This window comes from Camelus dromedarius, chromosome 27, assembly GCF_036321535.1.
Source record: "Camelus dromedarius isolate mCamDro1 chromosome 27, mCamDro1.pat, whole genome shotgun sequence".
Lineage (NCBI taxonomy): Eukaryota > Metazoa > Chordata > Mammalia > Artiodactyla > Camelidae > Camelus > Camelus dromedarius.
The window spans coordinates 18,138,440-18,153,187 of NC_087462.1; the positions used below are offsets into that span (position 1 = coordinate 18,138,440).

General features: G+C 38.2%; 1 long non-coding RNA gene across 1 annotated transcript in view; it reads right to left on the reverse strand.

Annotated features, from left to right (window-relative positions):
* LOC116148504 (uncharacterized) overlaps positions 1 to 14,666 on the reverse strand; it is a 183,604-nt gene extending 168,938 nt beyond the window's left edge. The window contains exons 1-2 of the long non-coding RNA XR_004132057.2: positions 14,582 to 14,666; positions 13,734 to 13,780 (exon numbers count right to left, since the gene is read on the reverse strand). This is a non-coding gene — a long non-coding RNA (uncharacterized LOC116148504). The remainder of the gene's footprint in view (positions 1 to 13,733; positions 13,781 to 14,581) is intronic.
* Between the last annotated feature and the right edge of the window lie 82 nt (positions 14,667 to 14,748).

A 14,748-nucleotide genomic window follows, 5' to 3' on the forward strand; every position in this document is an offset into this window, starting at 1 on the left:
TGAGAAAGCTTGTTTCCAGGAATGACCTGAGAAGTACATGGGGCAGCCTGGGATTTTTCAATTGTTCTTCTTTCTAGACTGAGGTGCTTTTTGTCACTACTATGTACCCTCCTGACTCTGTCAGAAACTCAGCTACTTAGCCTGAAGCCACAGCTTGTCACTCCTGACTCTGAGGAAGTGAGAAAGTAAAATTGACCTAAATACTTAGTGGGGGCACAGGAGGGAGGGGTTTCATGCCTACGCCATGTGAAGTGCCACTTGACTTTGCCTGAAACAATCTTTAGTTCAGCTCTTACCAGCAGCAGCAGTGCCCCATCCCAACTACAACAGGAAAGTTTACCGGCGTGGATAAGGGAGAGGTAGCGGCGTGTGTGTGTGTTGGGGGTGGGGAGTGTTTTAATGCTGATTTAGAAATTAAAAGCAGTCATGACTTATCTAGAAACATACCAAAATTTTAAAAAGGGAGTAGTCCCTCCAAGAGTTAACTGCTGATAGAAAAAGTTGACAGAATATTTTATTAAGATTCAAAATTAAAACTACTTCTCTGGGATCTTAAAATAATCTCTTTGTAAACAGGCCTGTGTCCCTTCAATGAAGGGAGAGTAAGTAAAATAGTGCCTTACTCACAGACACAAAACATTCGATCTACTTGTCAATAGTATTCCCCCAAGAATCTGCCAAGTCCTCAGTTTTGCAGAGAGGACGTTAAAGGACTTGAGGACATTAAATGATGGATCAACAATGAGCTATTAGAAGTTCTCTGATGCTTCACCTTCTTAAGAGATCAAAATATGCTTCACCTTCTTAAAAAATTAAGGAGCATGAGAAAGTATAGTGAGCCCTATTTTAAAACTTACTGTTTTCAAAATAGAGAGGAGGGCAGAAAGAGAGAAGAGAGACAGAGATGCTAGCTCCTTTTAGACAAGCTCCTTAATCACCTGGGTCTCAAACTCAGTCAATTACAACAACACATAAAACAGTCAAATATTTAATAAAAACACAGTCAGAACTTGACCTCCAGTCCTCGTAGGTGCATTGTATGTATCAGGTTTCCCAGAAACAGGAGTAGTAAAAACAGATTATTTATAAAGAAGCATTTTCTTTCTCTATCCAAGTAAACTCTTCCCCTGGTAACCACACAGCTGTTGCAGTAGCCTTTGGGAGAGAGGTCGGGTGATTTCCTTTCTTTAAGTTCCCTAACACTAGACAAACGTGAATCAAAATTCAAATTCTTCTCAGCTTTCAGAATCTCTGAGAAAATAAAAGTCCATCCCGGAAGACTGGCCCAAGTCGATTAGTTAGATGCTGTGAGGAGGTTGTAATTGAGGGAGTTGGAACTGCTGGATTTTCAGTTTTAAAGTTAGAGTTATTCAGCTCAGAATGTGCCCTAGGTCTCAGCCCTCGGCACATGTCCCTTGCAGTCATGGCCACCAGACATTTTTCTTTCACTGTGGGAAAGTGTCAAGTCCTTTTTCTTTGTGTGTGCACATCTGAGTCACAGGAAATGGTCTTTACATTCCACTCACAGGAATGAATGAGGTGTGAGAACATTTTAATTTCACATAAATGCTTCATGACTTTATCAGACTGGATTTGCCTTTGTTTCTTTTATGTAACTGTTTAAAAATTCTAACAATTATGAAAGTGATAGAGATTCATTATGGAAAATTCGGGACACAGATAAGGAAAGGAAAGAAGTGGGGGGAAGTCATCTAAAGTTATACAAAGACAACTACATGTAGCATTTCCTGTTCTTTAGAAGACTTTTTATTAAGATAAGAATTATAATTTTTTTATTGATGGTCATCTTCAAATTTTCAAGAAAAGCACCTACGAAATGAGTTATAATTTTATCATCCGTAATTCTGATAAATATATATTTATGGTGAAATTATTGTAATTTTTATTACAAATAATACTGCAATAAATAATAAGCAATAATGAAAACTGAAAAATAAACCTGAGACTATATAATTTTAGAGGTAATTAAAAATAATATAAATAACAGTGGCCTTGGTTAAAGTAAAAACAAAAAAATGGGTTTGGGTCTCAGTTCTGACACAAACCTATAGTGTGATTAAGAATAGGCTGCATTAGACCAGGGGGAAGACCAGGAAAACTACAGTCCTGCAGCCTGCATACCAAGTCCACAAGCACAGGCCAGACACTACCTGGGGCCAGCTGGCCCCTGGCCCTTCTGTGACAAGAGAGGAGTGTGCTGCTGGGATGCATAGGACATCTCCCACAGACAGCCACCTCTCCAAGGTCAAGAAATGTAACTAAGCTACCACAAACATAAAAATACAAATAGTAATTGAGACAAAATGAGGTGACAGAGGAATATGTTTCAGATGAAGGGACAAGATAAAACCCCAGAAGAACTAAAGTGACACAGAGGTAGGCAATCTACCTGAGAAAGAGTTCAGAGTAATGATCATAAAGATGATCCCAGAACTTAGGAGGAGAATGAACATACAAAGTGAGAAGTCAGCAGTTTCAAACAATTAGAAAATATAAAGAACAAACAAACAGAATTGAAGAACACAATAACGGAAATGAAAAATACACTCAAAGGAGTCAACAGTAGACTAAATGAGGCAGAAGAATTAATCAGAAAACTTGTTAGAGTACTGGAAATCTCTGCCACCAAACAGAAAAAGAAAAAAAGAATGAAAAGAAATGAAGACAGTTTAAGAGACCTCTGGGACAACATCAAGTGCACTAATATTCACATTATAGGGAACCCAGAAGGAGAAGACAGAGAGAAAGGGCCTGAGAAAATATTTGAAGAGATAATAGCTGAAAACTTCCCCAACCTGGGAAAGGAAACAGTTACCCAAGTCTAGGAAGCACAGTGACTCCCATACAGGATTAACCCAAAGAGGAACACACCCAAGACACGTTATAATCAAGACAATAAAAATTAAAGACAAAGAGAGAATATTAAAAGCAATAAGGGGAAAGCAACAAATAACATACAAGGGAACACTCATAAGGCTATCAGCTGATTTTTCAGCAGAAACTCTGAAAGCCAGAAAGGAGTAGTACAATATACTTAAAGTGATGAAGGAGGAATAGCTACAAGCAAGAATACTCTACCCAGCAAGGCTCTTATTCAACTTTGATGGAGAAATCAAAAGTACAATAGAAAAGATCAATGAAACTAAGAGCTGGTTCTTTGAAAAGACAAACAAAATTGATAAACCTTTAGCTAGATTCATCAAGAAAAAAGGGAGGGCCCAAATCAATAAAATCAGAAATAAAAAAGGGGAAGTTGCAACCACCACCACCACAGAGGTATGAAGGATCATAAGTGCCTACTACAAGCAACTATACACCAATAAAATAGACAACCTAGAAGAAATGGACAAATTCTTAGAAAGATACAATCTTCTAAGACTGAAACAGGAAGAAATAGGAAATATGAACAGGCCAGTTACCAGAACTGAAATTGAATCAGTAATTTTAAAAATCCCAGCAAACAAAAGTCTAGGAACAGATGACTTCACATGTGAGTTCTACCAAACATTTAGAGAAGAGTTAACACTTAATCCTTCTGAAACTATTCCAAAAAATTGCAGAGGAAGGAACACTTCCAAACTAATTATATGAGGCCACCATCACCCTGATACCAAAACCAGACAAAAATATCACCAAAAAAAGAAAATTACAGGCCAATATCACTTATGAACATAAATGCAAAAATCCTCAGCAAAACCTAGCAAATGGATTCCAACAATACATTAAAAGGATCATACACAATGATTAAGTGGGACTTATTCCAAGGATGTAAGGATATTTCAATACCCACAAATCAATCAATGTGATACACCACATTAACAAACTGAAGAATAAAAATCATATGGTCATCTCAATAAACGTAAAAAAAAGCTTTTAATAAAATTCAGCATTCATTTATGATAAAAACTCTTTAGAAAGTGGGCATAGAACGAACATACCTCAACATAATAAAGGCCATATATGACATACCCACAGCTAACATCATTCTTAATGGTGAAAAGCTGAAAGCATTTCCTCTAAGACCATAAACAAGAATGCCTACGGTCACCACTTTTATTCAACATAGTTTTGGAATTCCTAGCCACAGAAATCAGAGAAGAAAAATAAATAAAAGGAATCCAAATAGGAAAAGACATAACACTGTCACTGTTTGCAAATGACATGATATTACACATAAAAAATCCTAAAGACACCACCAGAAAATTACTACAGCTCATCAACTAATTTTTGTAAAATTACAGGATACAAAATTAATATACAGAAATCTGTTGCATTTCTATACACTAACAATGAAATGGCAGAAAGAGAAATTATGGAAATAATCCCATTTACCATTGCATCAAAAAGAATAAAATACCTAGGAGTAAATCAACTTAAGGAGGCAAAAGACCTGTACTCCATAAACTATAAGACCCTGATAAAAGAAACTGAGGATGACACTAATAGATGGAAAGATATACTGTGTCTGTGTTCTTTGATGGGAAGAATCAATATTGTCAAAATAACCATACTACCCAAGGCAATCTACAGATTCATTTCAATCCTTATCAAATTACCAGTAACATTTTTCTTAGAACTAGAACAAAATATTTTTTAATTTGTATGGAAACACAAAAAACCCCAAATAGCCAAAACAATCTTGAGAAAGAAGAATGGAGCTGGAGGAATCATGCTCCCTGACTTCAGACTATACTACAAAGCTACAACAATCAAAACAGTATGGTACTGCCACAAAACAGACACATAGATCAATGGAACAGGATAGAAATCCCAGAAATGAACCCATACACTTATGGTCTATTAATCTACAAAAAAGAAGGCAAGAATATACAATACAAAAAAGATAGTCTCTTCAATAAGTGGTGCTGGGAAAACTGGACAGAATAGGTTGCTTTACCTCTCTCAAGTTCAGTTTTTAATCTATAAAATGAAGGAGTCAAATTTTATCCCTAAAGTCCCTTCTGTGTTAAACTTTTCTGACTCTACATGAGTAGAGTCAACAGTTGAGCATTTCTTTGCTAGATTTTACCTGTAGTAAAATCTGTATATTCAAATTACTAGTTTCTGTTTTCCATTTATAGATGAGTTCATCTAAATGATCACTTTAATTCTCCATTAATGAAAACACAGCCAAAGAAGAGAATCAACTTAAGAATTATTCTGTTAGAAATTCATTCACACTTTAAAGTAGACTAAACTGAAATAGGAAAGAAATAAATGATCCTTTAATCTTTCTAACCTAAAAATAATCTTTTTAGAGCTATAATATAGTCAGGTTCTTTTCTCAAGCAAAGTATTAGATAATCTGTAACAATATTAAGAACTCCACTTGTACAAAAAAGAACAGAATCAGCTTCGAGGACACGAGCAACAATGTAGGCTTTCCTCATATCACGGATGGAAAACTCAAATGCATATAGGAACCATACAAATAGGTAATATACATGTCTCCTTATATCTGACCCATTTAACTGAATGAATAAACCCAATGGTAGAGAGACAGGACTGTGGTGAAGTGGAAAATGTTATGCCCAGAAAAATACAAAGATCTACCACATTGCTGGCAAGAGGAATGTGAGCATAGCATAGCCAAATCTTCCGATTTTTCATGGGAAGCTGACAATCCAGATGTGTGTGTGTGTGTGTGTGGGGTGCAAATTTCCGAGTATAGAATTTTGGCTCAAAGTTTCTTTTTGTTTTCCCCCCTGCACTGTGTGGGCCAAATAGCACAACTGTGGGCCACCAACTTGCAAACCTCCAACTTGCACAGAAAGATCGACTCCCTCCATTTAATGCATGCTGCTCAGATGTGCTACCGACACTTCCAGGCAAAAAGTGGAAGACCAAGCCAGCCATCTGGGGAGGAGGGGCTTCATCCGCACTGCCCTAAGAGAAGCTCAGCATTTAAACCCAAGGGGGTCCATTTTGGAAATATTTCCTCCAAACAACCACACATCTTCTCACCTATGAATAAAATGCTGATGATGATTAGATTGTTTTATCCATAGGTGTATAAACATGTAGCTCTTTGGTTTTCTGACTTAGCATCATAAAATGTAAATTAACCCCTTTAAAATGAACTTGGAAAAAAGCCTTATCATCAATGTATGCAATATACTTGAATTCAGTTTGCACAATAAAATTCCCCGATGCCTCTGAACCTCACCCTATACCTCTACCTCCAGCCACGAGAAAGGGGCATCATGCAAAGAAATATTCCAGTGCTGTGCTGTGCTGATGTATCTAACGTTAGAACATGTGCCCCTCCCTCTGGTTCCTATAAAAACATCTGCGCAAAGTGGGCCCAGCTGGCTTGCAAATATGTTCCATGATGCAGGCCAGCTTTCAGCCCCCTCCTATCACTCTTTATCACCCTTTGTCTCCTCTCTGCCAGCATGTCTTTCCCTTTTAAACTAATCTAATGCTTAGTGGAAAAAACAATCATTGTTAACAGGTTAAAAGTTAATGTGCTTCACCTGTTTCACCTCCTTCCATTAGTAAACGTGGACAGACAAAGGGAGATTTGACATACTACCTATTGGCCTATCTCCTCCACGGAGGAAATTATGAGGGGCACTCAAGAGTTGTTCATCAAAATGTCAGGCTCAAGTTTGGTAAAGTCATTGTAACACCTGCTTTATGGGAATTATCATGGAATCTCACTTCTTTTTCCTTTGTACAGAGTCTGCTATTGGCCAAGAAATACACTCGCCCATGACTTTTATTTACACTTCAAGGCCTATTTGGGACGGCGGGGAGGAAGGAAATTTCAGGAATCAGCTAGTGGTAAACAGTCCTAGACGATGAAGCTTAAAGACATCCGAACTGCTTGGGAAGCCTCCTGACATTAGGGGGTTCTTACAGGATTGCCAGGGACTTCTGAAGTTTCCATTAGTTCAGACTCAGTAAGCTATGAGAACAGTTTCACCTGGAAACTATCTCAAGTCCAGCCAAAGCTGCAAGCATCTGATATTCAGATAGATTAGAAAGAAATAACTTGCAAAAAAAATTTTTTTAAAGCAAGTCTGAAGTACTTCAAAATCATAGAAAAGGCTCAAAATGGCAATCCTTTTGAGAGTGCAGAACCAGGATTCCTGCAACCAAAGTATACACCCAAGATTCCAGGTCTTCACCTCTTTTCATATTCTACCTTCTTGCAGGATAACGCCGCACCTCTCCTATACTCCTGCCCCTACTGGTCACCCAACGACACTCTAAGTAAAAGGGCAATGTGGGTCTTCTTGGCTCACTGGGGAATTTTAAGTGGTTTTTAATTCCCAAATTGCTCAAGCCTTTTTATCTACCACTTATGCAGCTAGAGGGGCTAAGAGCTAAAAGGCCATAAACCCTGAAGATTAAAAGGATGGAACTCTCCCCAGATTCAGCTGCTAATTTTCCCAAGAATAAGCCATGCTTTCCTACCAATTAGCACTGCTAGATATAGCAAATAAAAATACAGGACACCAGTTAAATGTGAATTTCAGAAAATAGTATATCATTTTTATTATACACCCAAAATATTGCATAAACATACTTGTACTAAAAATTATTCATTGTTTCACTGAAATAAAATTTAACTGGCTATCCTGTATTTTATTGGGTAATCTACCACCAATGGATTCAGGAAAACGGTTGGACTTTAGAGCTTAGTGAATTGAAGAAGAAAAGTCATTCAACAAAGCTAATGAACAGGAATTTTAAAATGTAGAAAGCTCTTAACTGCAAGAAAAAGACTAAAGGACCCACCTTATCCTACCTTTTCATATGATCAGCTAGCCCAGTGAGTCTCCACCCTGGCTGTACATGACAAGTCACTTGAGGAACAGCTAAACATTTTTGGTGCATATACCCGGCCCTAGAACAAATGGATCCGAATGGAATATTTTAAGATGCCGCATGATTCTAATGAGCAGTCAGACTGAGAGCCACTGAGCTAAAGAAGCAATGAAGAAAGCTGGTGTGGTAGGGAGTGTGACTGTTTCAACCCAGGTTGCCAAACATTACTGCAAATCGCATTCTCCCCCGGGGATGTTTAAAAATCACTGATGCCTGACAGCCACCCTGAGGCATTTCAGTTCAATTAGTGCTGGGCACAGACTGGGCATCAGGAGTCATAAATGCTGCTCAGGTGTTTTAATGTACAACAAAGTTTGGAGACCACTCATTGAAACATATATACCTCTATTTCTTAGGATAGATGCAGCATTAATTACTTTTGTGCGAGTAGGAATGAAATCAAACCTTCCAAACATATTTAAGAATAAATTAGATGTTACTTTTTCAACTTATTTTTCCCATGTTGGTTGAGAGATTTAAACCCTATGAATGGAATGCTGTTTTCAGGAGCTTAACTCTGCCTGTTTATAGGATGCCTATTAATCCCTTTGCCAGGAGTTTTATAGGTGGGAGGAGGACAGTCATCCAAGACACTTTGGTAACTCCCTGCCTTCAATCACACATAATAATGATTATGTGCTAGCGTAATTCAGAAACCATACTTCTATACATAGAGATTTGCTCTATGCACAAACTGATGGACTGACATGGGGGGGGGGGAGAATGTGATGCCAACCTCCAGATTAACTTGCAAGAAGGAAAAAATAATCTGGGTCTTGCTATATTCAAACATGGTCATAAGGGACAATGTAGTCCTCTGATCTTTGTTACAAACTGCTAAGCGCACTACTGATCCCTGAAATTGTTAGTCTTCCAACATTTAAAAGGTTACTCACCCCCAAGAGATTATTCAGCCCTGATCTGACAGAAAGTACAAGAGCATTGCTTTTTAGTGCCAAAAGCCAATAGATCTGAATTCCAAAGAAGCATGCTTTGTGGGAGGATCTGGCTTTACCCCAGCTGGTTGGGTAATGTGAGAGCCAAGGGAAGACATGACTGTCAGAGAGGACACCTGACAAGTTCCAGAACTCGAGCTCAGGGAAGTATTTCACAAGACTGACCAATTTATCAAAAGTAGCCAAATACTGCCTACACACAGCACATCATGGGGAAGTTGATGGGGTTCATTTGTGATGAGCCAGAGGCTGAGCAACTGGCCTGATAATAGAGAGGCAAGTAAATGGTAAAATAATGATTAATGCAAAGAAAGGATCACATCTACTATCAGGGCTGCCTAAAGTTTTATCACCATGATAGGAAAAAAGGGAACTTTTACTGTCTGTATAAAGTATAAAGAAACTGCAAAGCACTTTTTCATGTCTCATATTTTGAGAGAACTCTGAAAACATAAAATTATCTTTTAAATACAAATAACTAACATTTCCCATTACTGGGCTGTGGAGTCTTCTTACTCACGTACTTGATCATTACATAAACAAAGGACTTTAAAGATTACTAAAATTGTACACCCTTTTAAATATGTTCTATTTTTTTGAAAATTAATAGGACATGTGCCAGATTTGTTTTGCAGGAAATAGATAAACCTGTCCAAGACATGGTGAAAGATTAGGAAAACTTGAGTTTTAAATCTTTAAGTTCATTGAGGGTGTCTCTTCCTTTAAGAGAACTTAATACCTGGAAGTCTGTATTTACACAAAAGTGAACATATACTTCAGCCAAGGATTCTTTGCTTTACAGGCCTCTTCAATAGGGTTATTTTATATGCCAAGTTCCCCAGTACAATACAAAATGCTTGAATTACAGAAATTACATCAATACATAAATTCTGCATGAAGACATATTGGTTCAAGTGAGGGGCACATATTGTCAAAGGTGAATAAAGCCATAAAAAATTTCAGAGGGTATCAGGTATCCTAAACTATCTATTTGGTGTATTGTCTCTGGTACGTGTAGTTTGTTTCACGTAAACTAGTAAATTTTTAGCATTTTTCACTCAGGGTTAAGAATAGTAATTTTTCTTTTTTACAAGTGATGGTTCTGATCTCTCAAAGAAGGTTTCTAGATTCCCCACTTGAACTGATGAATTGCATTTTTCATTCACTCATCAAACCTGACTTTAGCATCCAGCACATTCCAAACATTAGACACTTGCTGGGAGAAACTATAGTGAGCAAAACATATATAGGCCTTTTCTATCCTCGGAGAGCTTACATTTTAGTGAGGGAAGCAGACATAAATTAGACAAATTACTAGAAAGTATTATAATTGTTTCAAAGGATAAGTACAAGCTGCTATAAACTGTACATAGAGGACATGCCCTAAGCTAAAGATTCAGAAAAGGGGTCCCCAAGGAGTGACATTTGAGCTGAGACCGTGCTGGAAATAATAACAGCTACCATTTACTGACATTATGCTAAGTGTTTAAAAAGTATTAGATCACTTAAACCATACAACGAACTACTGAATTAGGTACTTTGATTATCCCATTTTGTGATCCAGGAAACTGAGGCTTAGAGAGACTAAACAGTTTGTTAAAGCAACCAGAGGAGGTAACAAAGCCTGCAGTTGAACCCAGATGCTGACTCCAGAACTCAGACTATATTCTTAACCATTAGTCATAGGGCCTCTCCAGTGAAAAGGATGAGACGGAGTATAAACAGCCTGCTTGGGCTGCAATAACAAAATACTTAAACAATGGAGAACTTATTTCTCACAGTTCCACAGGCTGGAAAGTCCAAGATCAAGGTGCTGGCCCACCATTTTCCTGGTGAGGGCTTTCTTCCTGGCCTGCCGATGCTGCCCTCTCACTGTGTGCTCACGTGGCCTTTTTTCTGTGGCGCAGAGAGAGACAGACAGCAGCTCTCTTTCTCTTCCTCTTCTCGTAAGAGGCCACCAATTCTATGGGATTAGGACCCCACTTTTCTGACCTCATTTCATATAATGATCTCCAAAAGGCCCTATCTCCAAATACATACATATTGACAGTTAGGGCTTCAACATATGAATTTGCAGGGGACACAATTCAGTCTATAGCATAAACTAAGTTAAGAGGATGAGAGCGACCCAGATGAGGAGTAACTATGATCTCAAATGACTAAGAGTGTAGATTATAATAAATAATGAGCATTTGGCTGATCTTCTGGCTGAAACTAGCATGGTAACCATATCTACCAACAGACTCTAATGTCTGTAACAGAAAGATGTTCCCTTCAGATAAAATATTTGCAAAGGCTGTCACCTAGTGGCAACGGGCAGGAGAGAGCTTACAGGTGCGTATGACTGAACAGGTGTATTCAATGTAGTCTGCATGCATTCCCAAGTTGTTTTTCCTAGAAGTACATTACATTAAACTAAGCATTACAACATCAGGGCAGTTTCCACTTCTTTCCATACAGAAAGGTAGTGTGACAGTTTCAAGCTCTCAGAGAAAAGTACAGGACCCTAAATTTTATCCCATCCCACTTTGAGTCAGATCAAATAAATCTGAGCCATTGGCATAGTGAGTAATATGTATCATACCTAGTGAATATGTTTTATTCAGCAAAGAACAAACTTTTGTAGATTAGGATTACTGTACTGGATAAAGAGCCCCAAATAGCTGAGGTACTGTCATAAAGTAAAAGGAATATGTAACGGATACTGGAAGATAGAAGTCACGAATAGCAACTACAGTTGTGAACAGCTGCAAAAATCAGGACTCTTGAATTATATATATATATATATATATATATATATATATATATACACACACACCTAGAACCAACTTGAGTGGGTACTATTCTTGGCAAGTAAAAACCATAACTGATATAAACACTGCGTCTTATTTCTAACTGGCTTAGGTGCTAGAATCATCTGAAGAAGCAAGCTTAACAGGGGTCTAACGGTAATGTGACGTGGTGCCAAGAAAGGATTACACACAAGCTGTTTGAATCCTTATTTTTCTCCAATATACACTAGGCCCCTTCATTTAAGATACACCTTCCTTTTAGTACAATCAAGACATTTTTCTCAAAAGAGCCATCATGGGATCCTATCTCTGGAAGTTAGCAACTTACAGTTTTAGCCTCATCAACTCCTAAATGTGGAATGGGAAGTTGACAGGTTAATTAGTGCATTCAGGCTCTCTAAGCCTCTTTCTTGATTCACCAGGTCTCAGACATTCTCCAGGTTTTAATTACCACAACCTTGAGTGTAACTTCCAAAACTTCATATCCTGGTCCACCCTATGAGTCATGGAACTTTGTAAATTAATCCAGTTCTTATTTGCAAACTCCATGTCTCAGAATCCTGGGTTTGTTTTTCTTTGGCCCTAAAAAGACTAGCTTGGAGCTTTCTTAATAATATGAAGGAGTAAGAAAGAATAAGCCATACTCTGAGTAACGGTTTATTGTTTGATAAATACCCCTTCCACTAAATTCTAAGTTCCCTGAGGACAGAGGCTATTGTGGTACCAAAACAAACTTAATCATTCAGTAAGTTCATGTCAAAATACACACTGCTTTCAGTACAGTGCAACACTCCTTTCTACACCATTTTTGAAAACCAGTCCTTTCATTTCCACTAGAATAGTCATAGTGAAGGAATGATGGCCAGTTTACCACAGCAGTCCATCCCAGTTTTGAACAGCTGCAATACTAGGAATTGTATTAGGAATTATATAATCAGAAATGCTATTATTATTATTAGAAGTAATATTATAGCAGTAACATTAGGAATTATATTCCCAGCATCTAAATTCCTTTCCTATGCTTGATGAATCCACTTGGTCAATCCATGTGAGGAGGCAAAATCCCATCTCTTATTATGTAAACTGAAAATGAGGGATGCATTTTTTTCTCCCTGACCCTTGACATTTAGCACATGGTACGTGGACCTCATCTGGTATGCAGATCTGCATCTGGAATTGTGAATCTTAAACGGTTATCCGAACAAGCAGGGAGCATCTAGAATTCACTTCACTTGTGACATCTAGTGTCCAGTGGTGGTACAGGCAGCAGCCTATCCAGACAGTTCCTAAAGGCTGACTTCAATTTTGATGTGTATTTTGCTAATGCTATCCTCTTCCTTTGAATACACTCCTCCTTAGCTTAACCATCCTTAAAGGCCCTGCTCAAGTGCCACCTGGACTATGAAACGTTAAAAGAACACCAAGACAAAACTTACCCCTCCCATCACATAACTCCTTTAGTGTAGGGTATATACCATTCACAAAATATTTATATACAGCTCTGTGGTAATTTACATTTGTTTTTATTTAATCCCCTACTATACTGTGAGCATCTTCCAGAGAGGAGTGACAATTACCACATCTCTGAATTCCTTCCACTATGCCTAGCACATTGTGGACACTCAGAAAACAGTTTAAAATATTTTTTAAAAATATTAGATTTGAAAGAAACATTACTGAAATGGAGGTCTACCTTCTCATGTTAACAAATGAGAAAAACGAAGTTCAGATACTTTATAGATTACCTAATTTCAGCCAGTCATGATTGGTCTAAGCTAGAATGATGTCTTCCTGACTCCTGAATTAAGGAGTCTTTCTTAAATGATAGGAAAATGGGATTTCATTTATTCAAGAGGTGATGATGAATGAGCATCTGGTTCAGTCAGGCCCCCAAAGCATCTAACGGGCTACACTGTGAGCAACATGAAGACATCATCATTGCCAGTCTTCAAGCCCACATCAATCCGTTGCCTGGCTCAGTCAGAAACAGAAGTCTGCAAAGGGATTTGAGAAAAGAAGGGAGAGTGTGGCATTCCAAGACCTAAGGAGACTCAATGAGAGCAATCAACTCCGTCAACTGTTGAGAGAAATGGGGACTGAATAACAGATTTTGCAAGATATAACTCACTGGTGATGTTGAGAAGAGTCATTCCACTGGAGTTGTGGGACCAAAACCTGAAGTGGGGGAAAAAGTTAGAATAAAAAATAAGAAAATTAAGATACCAAGTCCAAACTTTTTCTCCCCCAGAAATTTTGTTATCAAGGGAAGCAAATAAATAAGGTGGTAGTTAATTGGGGTTAAGGGAGGTTAGTATTATTTTCTGAGATGTAAGTCATTACAGCATGTTTACTTGTTGATAGGGAAAGTCCAACTGGGAAGAAAAAACATAATGAAAAAGAGAGGACCTATGGCCAAGTCCTCAAGTAGGCAAGAAAAGATGGGCTGGCACAACATGATCTACAGAATAGTTGTTAGGACTCAGAACTGCCCACCAAATGTTGGCTATTATTATTTCTGTTTGCTTAACGAATAGGCATTAGGTTTACAAAATATAAATTCATTATTTAAACACACACGCAAGTGCTTGGACTTTAGCAGCCGACTGCATTAGTTCAAATTATAGTTCTACCACGCGGCCAAGGTATTTTTCTTCTCAGGGCTTTGTTTTCCTCTGTAGAAAAAGATAACAATACCTGCTTCCTAAGACTGTGGGCGAGTTTAAGTGACATAATCCGTGTAAAATTTAGCACTCTACCGGCACACGGTGAAGGTTCGGTGAAGGTTCGAGTATGTAAGGCCATTACAGTAACTGTCACTCTGTACTATGAAAGAAACTGTGATTCTGTCTATGATGCTTCTGGGCACTGCAACACTGAGTTAAACTCCTGGAACCATAAGACTGGCACCGCAGGGCAGAGCCTTCAGGTGCCGATGCGCGGCTAGGCCAGCACGCGTGGAACTCTCCACCGCCTCACCTCCTAGTGACACTGTTCCTCCAGAAGGTACGGTCGTTAGAAAACAAAACAAACAAAACAAAGACAAACCAAGAAATAAAACCAGAAAAACACCCAGAAAAACCAACCCTGAGTAACGCTGATGAGACAGAGAACCACGTCTAAGCCTGCGCCAAGCCCAAGGTTCT